The following is a 17495-nucleotide window of genomic DNA, read 5'->3' as shown; positions in this document are numbered from 1 at the left end:
CTTGGGTTTCTTCCATGTGAGCACTTAATTAGATTGAACTCTGCTAATTTAAGATTACAAGATAAGGTTAGCCCGGTTAAGTGTATGTGGCGATTTTATCTGCTATCAGTGGTAGGCTTTGTCTTTTTCTCTTACATGCGTTTAACTTGCAATTGCCCACAAGGTGTTATCAGCACTCACCTGAATGAGAAGGAACCAGGGAGCTGCAGTTCTGCAGGGAGCAGGCAGCCCTGGAGAGCGGGCAAGTCGTGGAGCACTTTGCAGGCCTTCAGGGGGTGACAATGGCTGTTGTTTAAAACCGGGTGGGGGCTCTTTGCCTGTAAATAGTGCTTACCACACCCCCACACACCTTCACTTACTTACGTACACACAGGCACACGTACATGCACGCACACATGCACACGCATGTATCCACCTAGACCCAGCTCTGCTCTCTCTCAGGCTCTGGCAAATATGAAGACCTTCTGAGCTTATTTGTTCTTTTTTTTTTTTTTTTTAAGCCTTTTGATATCACGTTTCACACTCTTTATGAAGTGAAGACAAAGTGATTCAGTGATTCAAAGGAAGCTGAGATTCCCATCTTATCAGTTACTTCCAAGATAACTGTTAAAAAAGTAAAAAGAGGGAGGTGATGTAAAATCATAGGCTGGAGACACAAGATCTGGGTATTTTCTAAAGTACTAGGGATTTCCAAGGTAGGAGCAGTAGGGCATGCTTGTGCCCAAGCGTGTGGAAGCCTGTGGCTCTGACTCACACGAGGCACGGGAGCTCGCTGCTAGGACACAGGCAGCTGCTCTGCTAAGCCAGGGAATTGCTGACCCAGAGTACCTGCTGTTTATCTGAGCGATCCTGGAAGCAGCCACCAAGATTTCCTATGGAAGCTGGAGATGTGGAGATGCTCCCAGATGAGCAGCATCTCCTAGTTAGTGGCATGCCGCTGGGACCCCACATCTGCTCCTCTGTGCTGGTGTAGAGATGATCCAATGCTAAAGAAATGAGGACAAACTACGTGCTCTGACTGCTGGTTGTGATCTCAGTGCATCTGCCTGGATCTGCAGGGGAGCTACAGTAGGAGTAGCAGCATTTCCCTAAGCTCCATCTGCATTTTGTAAGAGCTGACTTCAACCTTCAAACTCCACGGTTTGGAAGGCAGAAGGGAGAATAAGGATACAGGGCTCAGGTAACACTGTTCTCTGTCTAGAACAAAGAAGATGGAATGAATCAGCATAGATGAGAGAAAAGCTATTTTTGCTTCATTTTTCCTGTTATATTTATTTTCATTAATATTATTCTCAGTAGTATTATAACAAATTAATAGTGTAATAGTGTAATTACCATATAACATCTTAACATTCATAATAACATATTTTGTATGTTATTATATAATGAGATAGAATAATTATTATAATATATGTGGTGTTGTTGTTGTTATATATTTAGTATAATGATTAGCAGTATTATTCAGAGAAACCATGTGCCTGAAAAAGAGAATGGTGACTTCACATCCAAGTATAGTGAGAAGTGCTGAAGGCATGCAGGGAAAATGTCCTCCCTTCTGTTATGTGCTATCTCATAATAATGATCTGGGGCTTCAAATATGGAGCATAACCTCCCTCAATCCTGCACAAAATAAGCACTAAAAAGAAACAGTGTCACTCTAGAAGTGTCTATAACCTGTGTATAAGGCATCTGTCCTGCAGAGAGAGGATGTTGTTTTGGAAAGCTACCCCTATGCCTTGGTTTTAAGTACCATATTCAGCTGAATACTTGCACATTATTTTATTACAGTTCTGGAATTTGTTCCAGCTTCTCCTCATCCTGTGATTCATGCAGGTGTCCCAGCTCATTTAGAAATCAGTCCTATCTGAGGTCAACCAACCTACAAAATTAGCTACTTGGCAGATGTTGGCACCTCAGCTCTTGTGAATGACCTATTGCAGATCACTGATAACACATGTAACCTCCAAGATTATTTTGTCATGCTAAAGTTCACTACTTATTCTTCTTTGTTCTGACTTTCTGAGGTTAGAATCTGTAAAAATACACAAATACTGTAACGATAAATTTTTCTCATGTCCATAGTTTCTTGAAGCTCTCATCTTCATAGTTTTTTCACATGTGGCTGACAGAGGTCTTGACTCACAAGCTGTCCACTTCTCCCCAGCTGGTGTCCACGATCTTCAAGTGTGCTTCTCCCCCTTTAAACATAGGCATTGAACTCTCTTTTACATATTTTCAAAAGGTTTGGATTTTAACCATCAGCAGATGCAGTGATCAGTCATTTAGTATCCACATGTTGAGGCTAACTTCAGCAAATGGCAGTAGCATGGGACAGATTATGTGTATAATCTGTTATCACTATCACATTTATCTAACAGTAATCAGATATCTGTAATGCTGTATTCATTAATTCATCGGTAAATGAAGCTGTGCTGCCAGATAACGTTCTCTTTTTTTGGCTACAGAACAGTTTAAAGGGGGATCACAAGGTCCATGTTTGGCATTGGGGTATTGTTGCTCAGGAGAAAAAAGTTGATGCTGTGAACTGGCAGTGCTGACTGAAATGAATGCTCCCCCTGCTCCTCTCTTTGTTTGCACTGAATGGCACCACCACAGAAGCAGCAGCCAGGGAGCATCGAGAAACAGCCACAACCTTTCTGTATGTGCAGCAAAATGCTATGCTGAGAATAAATATTTGTCATACCCCACAGGACCTACTAAGCTGCAGATGAAAAGAAAATGAATCTAGTTTCAGGCAACAAAGGAATTAGTGCTACAGCTAATCTTTCCCTATATTTATGTACCACATCCCTGTGTAATTTTTGAGACAGTTTCCAGCATGTTCCCCTGAAACATGAGAATGGGGGTCAATAATATTAAATATTAACATAGGAGCTGGGTACTAATGTCTGACCTTATCACTAGTCTAAAATTGGATATTTAATAAACATCATGAGACAGGGAAATCTCTTCTAATAGCATCTTGAATCTTTAAAGCATGGCTTCCCCTGCTCCATTTCCTGCAATGAGCTCTCACCACAACCTCTGCAAGTATTTGTCTAAAGCATGAACTTCATGCCAGTTCTCTTTAATCTTTTAAATATTGGTTGTAGCACAGTTTTTAGTGCATTAGGTCTTTTTAGGTCCCCCTTCCTGCCTCCTCTCCTCCCCTGCCCTCCTCTCCCCTCCTGTGCCCTCCTCTCCCCTCCCCTCAATGGGACAGTTCCCAGAATATTTAATTCACTAATACAGATGTAAACAGTGTTCCCAGCCTAGGATGCCCTTAAAATGGGTATGCATTTAGGTTTTGCCCTTGAGCTGGGCCTGTGTTAGCTTCTGTGTAAGTAATAGGTTTGTCTCCATGAGCATGGACAGAAGATGAGCTTGGGCTCAAGGCCAGTTTGGGACTATTGCAGAATACAGTGTGGCTTTTTCTGTCCTCTCCTTCTTCTGAAATATTCCCTCCATGTTTCCTTTCTGACAACTTTCTGCGTGTTTCACCACCAAGTTAATCTTGAAGTAGAAGAAGACTGATGTGGTGAGACATGTTTCTGGTGAAGGCTTGGCATGACAGGCAGTGAAGGTACCATTTTTCTGCAAACCTGCACGAATACCACAGGGTCAGCACATAGCACGATCCCCACTATGTGTGTGACCCCTACTATGTGGGAATGCAGAAGTGCCAGCTGCTACTCACAATCTGTCAGCTCTTGGAACTACTGTCATGGAGAGTTATGCCATAAATGGACACACCTGAGAGCCGGGATGCCATCCAGAGGGACCTGAATGAGCCTGAGGAGTGGCCCCATGTGAAATTCAAAAGAGACAACCAGGCCAGGTACAAGGCTCTGAATCTGGGTCAGGGCAGCCCCTGGTTGCTGGGGGCTGGACAGATTGATGGCAGCCCTGCTAAGAAGAATGTGCTGGTGCTGGTGGATGAAAAGCTGGGTGCGAGCCAACAGTGTGCACTCGCAGCCCAAAAAGCCATAGCACATCCTGGGCTGCATCCAAAGAACCCTGGCCAGCAGGTCAAGGGAGGTGGTTCTGCCCCTCTACTTCAGTCTTGTGGGACCCCACCTGTAGTGCTGCGTCCTGCTGCACAAAAGACTTGTTGGAGCAAGTCCAGAGGAGGGCCACAAAAATGACTGGAATGCTTGAACACCATTCCTATGAGGAAGGGCTGAGAGAGTTGGGGTTGTTCAGCTTGGAGAAGACAAAACTCCAGGGACACCTCACTGCAGCCTTTCAGTACATAAAGGAAGCTTATAAGAAAGATGGGGACAGACTTTTTAGCATGGCCTGTTGTGACAGGACAAGGGGTAAGGATTTTAAAGTAAAAGATGGTGGATTTAGGCCAGATATAAGGGGAAAATTAATTTTTTTTGTTTGTTTCTTTTGTTGTTGTTGTTGTTTTGTAATGCAGGTGGTGAGGCACTGGAACAGGTTGCCTAGAGAAGTTGTGGATGATCCATCCCTGGAAATATTCATGGCCATACTGGATGGGGCTCTGAGCAACCTGGTCTAGTTGAAGATTTCCCTGAACATTGCAGAAGGGGTTGGACTAGAGGACCTTTAAAGCTCACTTCCAACCCAAAATGTTCTATGATTCCATGAAATGACAAATGTCATTGCATTAATAAAGTCTGTGACCTTCTCATGAGTTTGCTTGTGTGGAATAACTTGTTGAAACTATATTTTGATGACTTCTCTCCTGTACAAAACCTTGGACCTCATCAGTAAAAACTGACGTAAATAGTAAAATACTTTCTGTCAAAGCCTAGTTAGTCCTGTAGTGGATTTAATAATATTAATGTAGCTTGCCTAAAAAATGTCTGAATTTTCATTTCTTTCTCCTACTGGCTGGTCTTGCTAGCAAGGTTGAACAATGTGATATAAGGAGCACTGCCTAATAGTCTTATTCTAAGAGAACCTGTTCACCTCTTATACTTAGATAAGGAAAACTTTTGGTAAAGATTTTACTGAACTCTTGATGGAAAATAACTGCTTAGCTGAAGGATGACAATAGAGACTGAAAAGCAAGAGCTGGGTGCCAAATGAAAGCCTTGAGGTGAGGATTAGTGTGTGTGACTCATGTCAATAAATCCAGCCCGGTGCTTAGTGTGGGCTCAACCATAAGTAGTCTTCCCTTCAGGTTCCCAAGTCATATTTGTAGCCTTGGGTTATTAGCCCAATTACAGTCTTGCTTGGTCAGTCTCTTTACTGCTTCTCTCAAAAATTCCAGTGTCTGTAGGGGGGATCATGCAGCTCCCTGCATCACCTCCTTTTCTGAGGCCCTCTGGGTGGCTCCAGGAGGAAACACAATGCAGAAACACAGGGCAAGGGAGAAGATGAGATCCAGTATGCTCATCCCTGAGGCAGGGGAGTGCACTTGCATGTGTCAGCATTTGTGCTGACGTTGGCACAGCGCCGTGGCTTCCGCCGCAGTGACCCCGGGGCAGCGCTGCACACGTGCATAGGAGGAGGCAACGGGAGAACCACTAAAATAGACACGAACACAGAAGGATTATTGCAGCACAAAAATCTTTGTGGCTGATTTTAGCAGGGGAAGACCACAACAGCAGTCTAGTTACACCCCAGGAAGGAAGTGTGTCACATGCAGAGATCTTTATGCACAGACAAGTGGTTCAGAGTGGGTAATGCATAATATAAATAGCTCCTTAAAGTCTGGGCTGGTGCAAGTCCACCTGGCCATCTATCTTAAAAATGCTTAGAAAGTAGTTCTAAAAATACCACATGCAGTTGCTGTGGGATAAACTGAACTTAAAACTTCCATTATGTCCCTGTAAATGAACATTAAATTAGTAATATGTGCACCAGTCCACTAAAAGAAAGGAAAGAAACTCCCTTCTTTACAACTAAGGCTGAATAGGGCAAGACTGGAGGCACATTCACGCACAGAACTGTACATAAACTGTGGAGTTCGAGTAAGGGAAATGAGATCAGTAGCAGTTGTTAGTTATGAGTCATCCCTTCACAGTTTTTTGGACCATGGGAGAGAGCAGCATGTTCCAAGCAATATGCTTACTGGAGTAAAAAATTCAGTCACCACAGCCTATTTACATCAAACAATATTATTGTGGCTACAGCCTCCGGGGAAGAAATGAGCTGAAATCATAATGCAGCTTTTGATAGCAAATAAAAGTAAATAGAAAGACTGAGAGCAAAACTAATTTAATGAATGTCATTTATTTAAATATTTATAGAATAAATTTTGCTCCAGTATGCATTCTACTGAAGGCAAAATGTGGCTCTCCCCTATTTAAATTATGAGGTGAATAATATTTAATTTAAACTAAAAATGCTTATTATTAGTTCCTGTAGGGTTGTATTGCAATATCTAATTTCTAGATGGCTGGCTTCTTTCTCCTGCATACAGAATGCAGAGCTAAGCACCCCAGCTTCCTTTGTGGTGTACCAGGGAAGAAGGAGAGGGATGCAGAAAGAAGAAGAAACTGCATACTTATTTGCCGGGGTTGTTTTGTCAGCTGCAATTTATTGTGAACCTACAGTTTCTTTGTTCCTACACATCACACAGAAAACTTGCCTTCATCTAGTCTAAATTTAATCTATTTCAAGCAGTCTTTTGGCTTGTCAACATTAGTGTTTTAGTTAAGGAATGTGCTTTTGAAACAAATTGTCCAGTGGTCCCCACTTACTGCATCTGGCGTTGCATGCTTGGAGTCTGTAAGCTCGACTCCTTTCAGATTAAATTAAGCCATGAGATTCTCCAGGAGCCCATTTGTGATGTGTGTGAACCACAAGTGAGTGCTCAGTCCACTGGACCAGACAAGCTGGTCTTAAGTAACCCTCCTAAAAGGCATCTAGTGTAGATGTCAGGCTTTTAGCATGAGCTGTTTCACTCTGCTGATACTCCCTATAATGCTGCATTTCTTGTGGTGCAAAGAGAGCCCTTCTCTCAGGTCACTGCAGGTTGCTTGGACTGAAATGTTTGTCTGATTCCCATTTACTCCTGGCCTACAGCTAACTCTCACCTTCACCAGCATTCAGCTGCCTCTCCGGAAATCATATGAAAAAAAAATCTATCTTTGTAAAGTGCAAATCAAATATTAGCAGACAGCTGACACTTAGTGAAAAAAAAGTCACCTGATTATGGAAATAAAAGTGAGAACCAGCACTTCATTGATTTGTAAGAAAAACATCTTTAAAAGTTCAATATGTGTCTGCTTCACTTCCCCTTAGCTGCATAATCATTCACACTTTGAACTCTCCTGACAACCTGGTAACACAGCTGCATGTGAGAGAGCAGATTTCTGGCAAATCCCAACTACCCTGCATCAGTACAGGCAGGTATTTCTTAAATACCTGAATATGGTTGTCTGTGACCATGATTAGCACTATTAATACGCTACATAACCCAATGCCTCCCTAACTCAGAGGATCAGGGGTACATAGGGGATTTGTGTCTCAGAATGCTCCTGTTGCCCATCTGGCAGGTCCTCCCCTCTCTGTCCCAGCTGCCATCTCCCGCATGAAGAATCACGCTCAGTGAGGTGGAGCAGGAATGTCTTTGTTGGGAGCCCATCCTGTGGGTGTGTAGGGTGTGCTCAGAGCAGAGGTTGTCCCTCATGCAGGTGCTGCTGTGGAGAACCTGATTTCTCAAACGCAGGCACTTCAGTGTTAGGCTGAGTTGTTCTCCACTGTCAAGGCAGAGCTACACCACAACGTGCTCTGAAGCAACACTCTAGGTGTTCGTGACAGGATAAATAGGAAAGAAAATGGAAGCAACTCCTGAAATTAGGAATTTCCTCGCTTAAGCAGAGCTATGGAAATGAAGCAGGTTGCAGTTAATGTAATTTCAGGGCACCTGAAGTTTCCGAACTGAAACCTCCTTGATCTCACTGCATGTTAACAACACAAGGGGAAGTACAGAATAATTAGTATGCAGCAATACAAACTTCTGCTTATTTCAAATAATTTTCCACTGTAAAATTTCTCATGAGTACTGCTGGATCTGTTTTTTAATTCACACAAGTGATCTAAAGTCTATCTTACTGCTCTAGTATAGGCTATTTAAATTTGAAATCAAATAGCCTTCTATAGGCAAAAGATGGAGACCTCGTTAAGAACAGTGGATAATCTATGGAGGATTTCTCCAAGTCAAAAGGAAAGAGAAAAACAGCCTCTGAAGGCCACGACAGCTCAAAATGGTAGGAACTTACATAATACATTGCATATAAGTGTATCAGGAACTAAAACCTGGCCTGCTGGAATGGGTTGCAAATGCTGAGGAAAGCATGCTGGCTGCTGGAAGCATTTTAGAGGCTGGAAGCCAGGAAAAACAAGGGCAAGTAATGGAGAGAGTCGTCCTGGGACAGATCTCCTGGAGACGGAAAATTTGGGCAAGCAGAGCTGAGAGGAAAAGCTGTCTTGAAGAGAGTGAGCAGCACAAGTGTGTGCTGTTCATTTCCAGGTTGTTTGGGGGACATAGGCATGCATGCACTTCCCTGTAAACAAACAGGACTGCACAACCAAGAATAACCTTACTCACATAATCTTCTCCTCTTGCTAGAAATAAACCCACAGTGCTGTTGAGTACTGGCCGACTGAAACAAAGCAGTTCTATAACAGGAGCATGTTTGGACGGCCAGCTCCTACTGCATTGGCTGTTTTGTACCTGGCACTTCAGGTACAGGAATACAGATGGAGGAGGGTCCCATGCCCCTGGGAAGTGACAAGTCTGGTTAACCAACCCACCTCTAATCAACATCTTAGCTCTGAAAATGGTGGCTTCTGATGCATATCCAGGCCCAGGATTGTCTTCAGCGAACACTGAAGCAGCAAAGCAGCAAGGTGTGAGAAGCTGCACTGCAGTTACAGGGTCAGCTGAGCACTCCGTCAGTGCTTCTGAAGCCAAGTGTGTATTCCTACAGTGTCACTGATCTAAAGGAAGATCTCAGTTTTAAAGCCTTGGAGCACAGCCAACGGGAAAGCTTTCTGTGACAATGATCCTCCTGTAGCTCCTCACAAATGACACATTTCCCTGGGCAGGCAGGATGCTGGAGGTGTAGTCCTAAAGGTTACTTTCAGCAAACCATGGGAGATACACAGAGTTTCCTGTTGAAGGTTGAGTTTGTTTGGGTTGGTTTGCCAGGGTGCATGGCATTTAACATGTTTTACAATGGCCTTTTACAACAGAAGGGCGGGAACAGAAATCTAGCTAATTTAGGAGTAAGCTTGCTGTATTTGTGCAGGGACTTAGATGATGTAGTTGCTGTAATAGCAAAGGACTGGCCTCAGCCTGTTTAGAGCATCCCCATGATCCTCCTGCTGCAGTGTCTTTGAGGCTAAGCTTTCGGGCAGTTTATGTGGTCTTGACCTTTAATATCACTTGGAGGTCACTATTTTCAGGTGCCACAATACACCTGTTGTGTAATACAACTTCATGGCACAGGCAGGAAACTGGGCTCTCCCACAGGCATAACTGTGTTACCTCACAAGAAATAGAATCCACAAAAAGTATGGTAGGGACCTGAGCAGGGTTTCCTGAGTGTTGGAGGAGAACCTCACACCAAGGTCATCTTGGAACAACTGTAAGATGTCCCCCATCAAAGCTTACCTCAGTCCTGTGCACTGAGAAGCAGGAAACTGTCCAGTGAGCAATAAACTGTATCACCTGTAATCTCTGTAGCTCATGCCTCCTCCATGGTTATCAAACACTGCATGTCTTTCCTTGCTTAAAAGCTCCAACACTGGTAACTGAACCCCAAAATGTTGTTTTCCTGGCAGATAGCTGCTATGCAGATTTGGGCTCTGTTAGTGCTTGGTGTTGACACCAACCACCTCGTTCCCTAGATGGCGAGCTCCGTGTGTGTTTACATAAGCTTAACACCATTTCATTCCTCTGCATCTGCCACACATACTGAGGCTTGTGCCTGCTTAGCTGTTCTCTCCACCATCTCTTCCTCTTCCCTATCCAGCACGGGAGGCAGGCCTGGCTTGCCCCTTGTTTTTGTACAAGCACCAGCAGAGCTGTGAATGCACATTCCCAAGTGCACTGTGCACAAGCAAGGGAAACAGCACAAGGGCACTTGGCTGTGATATGTGGGCCCTACCTACTCCTGCTGCTCCAGTCCATGTGTTTGTCCCATGGCTCTGTCCTCCATCCCAAGATGTGATGCTGGAGAATTCCCATGGGATCCACATGGAGCTGTGTGAGTCCCAGGCTGAGCACTCCCAAATGGGGATGCGAGAACACATCAGAAATACAGTTCAGGACAGGTTGCTTTAGGATGACAAGTTAAAGTCTTGGAGACAAACAAAGCAGGACCCTTTGGAGTCCATGATCAGCCATGCCATACCCACTTAAAAGTCCCTGCCTCCCACCAGGGGCTGTCTTTGGCTACTTCCCAGCCTTAGATCCTGCAAAGCCTTACCCTGCAGTTCTGCACAACCAGCTTTTGAAGGCAGGTAACAAGACAGGTATTGCATCCTTTAGGGTGGGCTGCCAGGGAATTTCCAGGGGCTGTAGCTTGAGCGCAGTCTGCCAACCAAGTGGTCAAGGCTTCAAGGGACCAGTTGGGACAGCCCTTGCAGAATTGCCCTGTTGTCCTCATGCCTGCCAAGGTGGCACAGTGCCAGCCAGCCTGCTGCCAGCTCCCTGTCACTGCCACTGTTACTGCCACAGGGCACCCACTTCTTGCTGCATACTCACTCACTCTTTCATGGCGGTATCTGTAATATGCTCACACTGTGGTCTCTTTGGTCAAAGTCTTCTGTGCTTAGAAAATTAAAAAAAACAAACAAATTCTTTAAACACCCATGGGAGCATTTATCCAGAACTAGAGATGGTGAGGGGAGCTATGCCGTACCAAAACTGTACTGCAAACATACTTTATCCTGCTCATACCTGTGCCACATTCCTATGAATGCCTGAGGTAAGATCTTGTTCCATACAGGAAATCTGGAGCATCCTGATCTGTACAGACTACAATTTAGGCTGACCTTCTGAGGTGGATGCCCTCTGTAGCTGACATGTAGGTCAACACAAATGTGTTCAGGTTTTGCGGGCACTGCACTGGAACTCCAGACATCTAGCTCCTTGCCAGCATGGGGGATCACCTTTATCTCCCCTGCATTTCTGTAAGGACTTGGTGTACAGTGCCCACCCATACATCACTCCATGTGTATGGTATGAGTCAGGCAGAGCAGTGGAGGAGATGATACCAGAAGGGCCTTGCAGGGCAGCTTGCAAAGACTTATGAGAAAAGTGTCACGCCAAAGAGCATGGGATTTGCCCAGGAGCTGCAGCTCAGTGCTTCTCCAGCAGCACCCTCAGGTTGACCTCTCCGAGCACTACAGATATGACTCATGATTGCTCACAACACTAGTCATCAGCAGGGGGATTCCTTAGGTGCACTTCCATTTGCTGTGCCGAGCTATCGCTCTGCAGAACTACCAAGATCTTGGCACTCAGAAAACATAAAGAAAATTAAAACTTTGTTCAAACATACAGGCCAGAGCCATGCATCCGCAATATTCACGTGGCTCAGGTTATTTTAGGGGTGACTGTGCAAACCATATGCTGGGTAAAAGCTTTCTTGACAAGCCCTGGCAAAATGTATTTTAGTTTCAGGCTCAGCAAACTGTTACTGACATAATTCAGTCAAAATACAACGTGGTCTAAAGGAATATCACTGCCTGTTCACTTTCAGGGTAACACCCCTCAGTGTTTGGCCATGAGTAGGTTATCTTGGGAAAACCCCAGATGTTTCAAAGAAAACTAAAAGTCATGCCCACATGATATAATAACTTTTAGTGAGATTGAACCTAGGAAGTTTTACCTGGGTTTTGCCCAAGGTAGTCTGTCTCAAGACCAGATGTCCTTTTCCCCACAGATGTCTCCAAGGCAGCTGTTTCCAGACCTTTCTTTCCTTAACTGTATTCATGTAGTTAGAGGTGTAAAAGCCAGCTGGGTCAAATTCCTATGGTCAGAGCTTGTCATAGTGACTTTCAGCTTTGTGCTTTACTGACCCCCTGAGAGTCCAACAGGGAAGAGCTCCTAGTAACAATCTCTTGTCTGCTGGAAGTGGGATGGACTCTTACACCAATAGCACAACTCTCCAAGCCTGCTCACCACCAGGAAGGGGGACAAGTAGAATGGGGGTTGGAGAAGGAGCCAGGACGCACACACTTAAACAGGATCTTCCTCTTTGATGTAGATGAGCTCTGAGGAAACAGATCTGTTTGAATACAGTTGATGGAGGTCCTATTTTCTACAGGGTCCTCTATGGAGACCCACTGTCCATTCAGATTGTGTCCACAAGGATAATGATAGTGTTTGCTGCTCCATAGGAACCTCTGGTATGTGCAGCAACAAATCTCCAGTTTTTAACGTAAATTGAACCCTTTTTTAACACCCTGATTAATGGTACATTTATGGCAAAAGAATGACTGTAGCAGAGGATACAAAATGCTATGTTTAGAGGCAGACTTGCCTGCCAGTTGGAGGTCTCTGAGTAATGAAACTGTCACCTCAGACCCTCATCCCTCAGAAAAATGGGCAGTTGTACCAAGCCTGCAGACAAGAAGTTGTGACAAGACCAGCTCTTGCCAGGCAGGCCTAGAGAAAGAGTTCTTCCATCAGGTTCACACTCTGGCTTAGGAATGAGAGGAAAAAGAGAGAGGAAATTCTGCCCATCCTAACAGAAAGTGGTGACATCATGGCTGTGACACCATTTGCTTCAAAAAGGGATAGAAAGCAAAGCCATAGGGACATCTGAGGTTGTGGATGCAGCTCCATGGTTGTTGGTGATTGTTGTGTCACAGTTTTACCAGAAAGAGATATGAGCTTTACCCAAAATCCACAGAAATCACAAATTATTTTTGGCTGCACTACAGGAAAATCCCTTTTTGAGCAGTAGATTGCAGCTTGCATATACCATGTAATGAGTAAAGATGCAAAAAACCCCCTGTGTGTTGCAGGTAATGCTGAAATTCCAGTTAATAAGTGATAGGTAAGGAGACTGAAAATGTGCTTTCATTGAAAACAGATGATAATTCTCAGTTCCATAGTTAGCAGTATGAGTGACAACAGTGACTTGAGGAACAGATTGAATATAAATGGAACATAACCAACAGCAACATTTGAAGTTGCTTCTAAAAATGGGAACAGGAACTACAGAAGGTCAAGCAAAAAAAGCTCAGTACTTTCCTGATGATGTATTACTACTATGTAAAATGGGCTTTAGCCACAAGAAATGTCAAGCGTGTAAAGCACAGGCAAGCTTTTTGTTGAACTGTTGGCTGGAACAAAGGTCTCATTTATGCAGAAAGAATTTCTGTCCAAACAAACGCCTGCCTATCTTTCTGGGCATCTTTAATGGCCACGGATTTCTAAACATAGGCCAGGAGCCCGTGTATAGCACAAGGAGAACTGTATTTACTAGGAAGGGAGTGAAGCATCGGCCTGACAAACCTCCTGCCATGCTGCAGGACCAAGAGAGAAGATGCCTTCTCCTCCTGTAACTTTAGAGGTAATCCACTAAGTAACCTAGAGAGTAGTCCAACTACCATATGATCATCCAGGGTGGTAAATGATCCTCACTACTCAAGTCACTCATAGGCTGGAATTCTGCTTGTGCTTTGGTAGTGATGAAGAGTACCATCCTGCAGCTTTGAGGGTCATATAGCCCAACCTGGTGGAAATGCTGCCTTCTTCTGATCTTAGCCTTCATGCAGCTCAGCTCCAGATATCTCAGTTTTATTTATAGGCAAACAGAAGGAGCCTCATCAGAGGTTACTTAGCTTTGAGCTGTCATCTGCACCCTGTGACTTACCACCTATAAAACAATCCAACAGAAGCACTGTAGACTTTGGGGCAAAAAAAGAGCATTATTCCAGGTCCTAGTGCTGATCCTTGCTATCCTGGCACAGAGAAGCCCTCTCTCCTCCCTGTTTACACAAAGTTTTATTTCACATGCAGCACTGACAGTTGTGGAAGTATTTGTGAAAGTATTGTGATGGAATTCTGGACAGACAGTTCCAGCAAAGAGATATTTTGGGGCTGTCCTGCCTGCTCCCCATGGGTATGCATAGAACCCAGTTACAGCACTGGACAAGCTGTGGAGGAATTTGCTCTGTGGCCACTCTTCCCACTCCTCACCCGAGGGCTCTCACCTGCATCTCTCACTTAGGAATCACAGAATCAAGTAATGGATAAGGTTGGAAGGTACCACAGTGGATCACCTGGTCCAGCCTCTCTCAAGCAGGGTCATGCTAGAGAAATATTAACAGAATGAAAATGTTAGAGCAGAAGGAAATGCACATCAGCCAGCACTGTTTTTATCTACTGTCCAGAAGGGGTTGAATCTGACAAACCTTAAACCCCAAGAAGCTTGGAAAACACAAGTACTGGATAACTGTATATTTTCCAAACATTCTGACTCATGGTCAATAAATGTCAGCTGCACAATGAAAAGGCACAGCGCTGTGTATTGGCAGCTAGATTTGGAGGTGAAGTGAAATCTAATCATTGTTACTCCAGAAAGGGGAGTGTTATTGACATACTCTTCTTGACTTACCACAAGAAATGCAAAATGTAAAGATTGGACTGCCCAGGACACCCTACAGACACAGTACAAGTGAAACTTAATTGTTGGGCGCAGCATTTCAACTGTTTAATCTATTTTATTCTTGTTTTAAACTGCCAGCAATGAAATGTGCAACTGGGCTCTGAGAAGCAAAGACCAGGAGAAACCTTGGAACAGTAATGTGATGATAAATGGAGTAGAAATGGATAATAAATCACAACAGATTAACAGCAAGAATAATGCCTGAGACCTAGAGACTATCAAATTATGTGAAGTCATTTGCTGTGAAGCAATTACCTTCCACAGTATTTCCGATTCTCGCAGTAGGTGGCCAGCTCTATTGATTCAAGATATGTTTATAATGTCAGGAGCTAAAAAAAGTGTTTCCATGCCCTGGGAAGGTGATTTCTGTTAATGCATTACTAGCAGATACTGCCACGGAATATGGGACAAAGCAACAAGAAGACTGGTGAATGCCAGGGCCAGGTTTACTACAGCTGTGTTACTTGTACAAAAATGCTGAAGAATATGCTGACCATGCTGATTAATTTGTTTCCAGTTGTTACTTGAGCTTTAGTCTCAGACTTGCCACTGTCGTCAGTTGAATGATCTTAAATTGGTTTTTTTCAGGCAGAATTTGAGAGGGGAATCTCTGCACTTCTATACTTACGAAATGTTAACCTGTGCTAAAAAGATGAGTTGCTATAAAGCAACTGTTTGCCAAAAAAAACCTAAATAAATAATCCATAAATGCAAAACATGATTTACTATCACCTGTGAAAAATTTACCAAGATACCTGCTTGTGAGAGAGAGTATTAGCTAGCAGCTTAAAAAAAAGAAAAAGGATGTTTACTGGTACCCAGGTTAAGCACAAAGAGATGAAGCTCGATGTGCTCGCCCAGTTTTTGCACTTCTTCCCTTCAGTACAATATCTGCTTTTACAAATGGGAAGAATTTACAGAGAATTTTCAGGAATATGCAAAACGCATCGAGACTTGCTTGAGGTCTGGGTCTGCTGTTTTCATGTTTACCACTCTTATGCTACTGGTGGAGATATGGACAAATAATACCCAATAAATGTAGCTGGGCTGGGGAGCTTTGCAATTTTTGAGGTTATATTAGCCAGAAAAGTAGTTTGCTTGGTGCAACTCATTTTGTTTGGAAAACTAGTAGCAGCTATGCTGACAAGATAACCCTTTGATTACCCCTTACTTACATGAAAAGGGACTTGCTACTCAGCAAACTTTTTTAAATATAGAAGCCAAGGGAGGCCTGAATAAACTGGATGTTCAGGATACCTCCTTGAAGCTGGACCTGTGAGGTAGTACTGGAGACATTTTAGCTTGAATGTCTTAAAAATGAATCATGGTAGCTGAAGTCATCCAGTGCTGGGATTCCTGTCCATCAGCTCAGACTCTCTGGGAGCCAGGGCACTGCGGTATCAGACCAGCCTGGGATCCTGCTTAAGAAGAATATTTCTACTGAACAAAGCATGCCTAGACCCTGTACTATGGCTTCAAGCTGTAAGTCTCTGGAGAGAACCCACTTTGCAGGCTCCAGGACTAAGGCTGAGGAGCTTTATATTGATGATACTGCATGGCTCTTTGCTCTGCAAGCAAAGAGGCAGATTCCAAAGCTTGGGAGTTCATATCCTTGAGAAAGCAGGCCCACTGGTGGGCCCTTAGTGTGCCCTTACACAGGAGTTACCTTTCTAAAGGTGCATTATTGTGGTTGTACATGGGGTCTCAAAGGCCCAGATTGGACACAAAATGAAAGTGTGGGATTTGTCTTCTTGTTTTTGCCCAAGAAAAAATAAAATCTAAAAGAAAATGCATTGGACGTACATTTCAGTCATGGGACCACAGAGCAGCAGCTGGAAAAACCTGAATTAAAACTCAAATTGGCAAGTCTTTCTAATGAAAATGTTATTGTTCCCATCTGCTGTAGCACTTTAGATGCCTGAAAGTCACAAAGTCAAAGCCATTAAAATATTGCACAAACAAACAGAAGATAAAACAGGGGCAAACACAGTTAAATCATTGTGCAAAGCCAAAAGCCTCTGCAAACACAGAGTTCTGAGAGGATTTATCCAGCTTCAGAAAATTAGAAGTGGTGGGGAAGTTCTCATAGCATGTACAGCTCAAATTCAACTACATCTCTTATTGCTTGGAAGTCCTGTGGCTGAGCAGGCCGACCTTTAAACTACCTGCCACTTCAAAAACAGTCTTTCTGAAATCTGAGTACACTGTGCCTTAACGAGATATAGGCTATAGCTTGCCTTTTCTTTAGCCTTTGCCTCTGATTTCTGCAGGGAACCTTTCTGCTACTCTGGGTTCATCCTTTTCAAGGCTTCTCTGTCCACAAGTATCGCTTTGAAAAGGAGCACAGTGCAATGGGAAGGGGAAAGCAGATTGAAATGTGCTCGAGAGCATGTAAACCCAGAAATGAGCAAAGCTGCCTAAGACAGAGCATGGTGAGGCTTTAGCTGTGTTGAGACATCACCTACAGTGTGAAACCACATCCAACCAAGTTGATGAGGGAGCTGGGCAGCAGGCACTGATGAGGGCCATATCTCCACTATGCCCTCCAGTTTGCTGTAGAGTTACTGGAGCATTTTAGAGCTTGGGCACCAAAGGGAAATTATGTAATGTCTATAGATACACAAAGGGAAAGCTTTTAAATCAGTCCTAAAGGTACAGCTGAAAGCCCTTTGGCAGAATTGTCCACATTCCCCCCATCTCTGGATGTCACAAAAGACACCCACCACCTTTCTATTGCTTGTTCATTCTTAACTGAGGTTCCTTTGTGCTCACCAGGTGTGGTCTTCAGTTGTATCATCTTTGTAATTGTGCAGGATGTGATTTGCTTCAGGGATTAATTACAGCTGGTGAGGAGGCTGCAGTCTGTTCCCTGAGACCTTTGCT

This window comes from Corvus moneduloides, chromosome 1 (genome assembly GCF_009650955.1).
Source record: "Corvus moneduloides isolate bCorMon1 chromosome 1, bCorMon1.pri, whole genome shotgun sequence".
NCBI classification, from domain to species: domain Eukaryota; kingdom Metazoa; phylum Chordata; class Aves; order Passeriformes; family Corvidae; genus Corvus; species Corvus moneduloides.
This window is presented reverse-complemented; position numbering follows the sequence as displayed.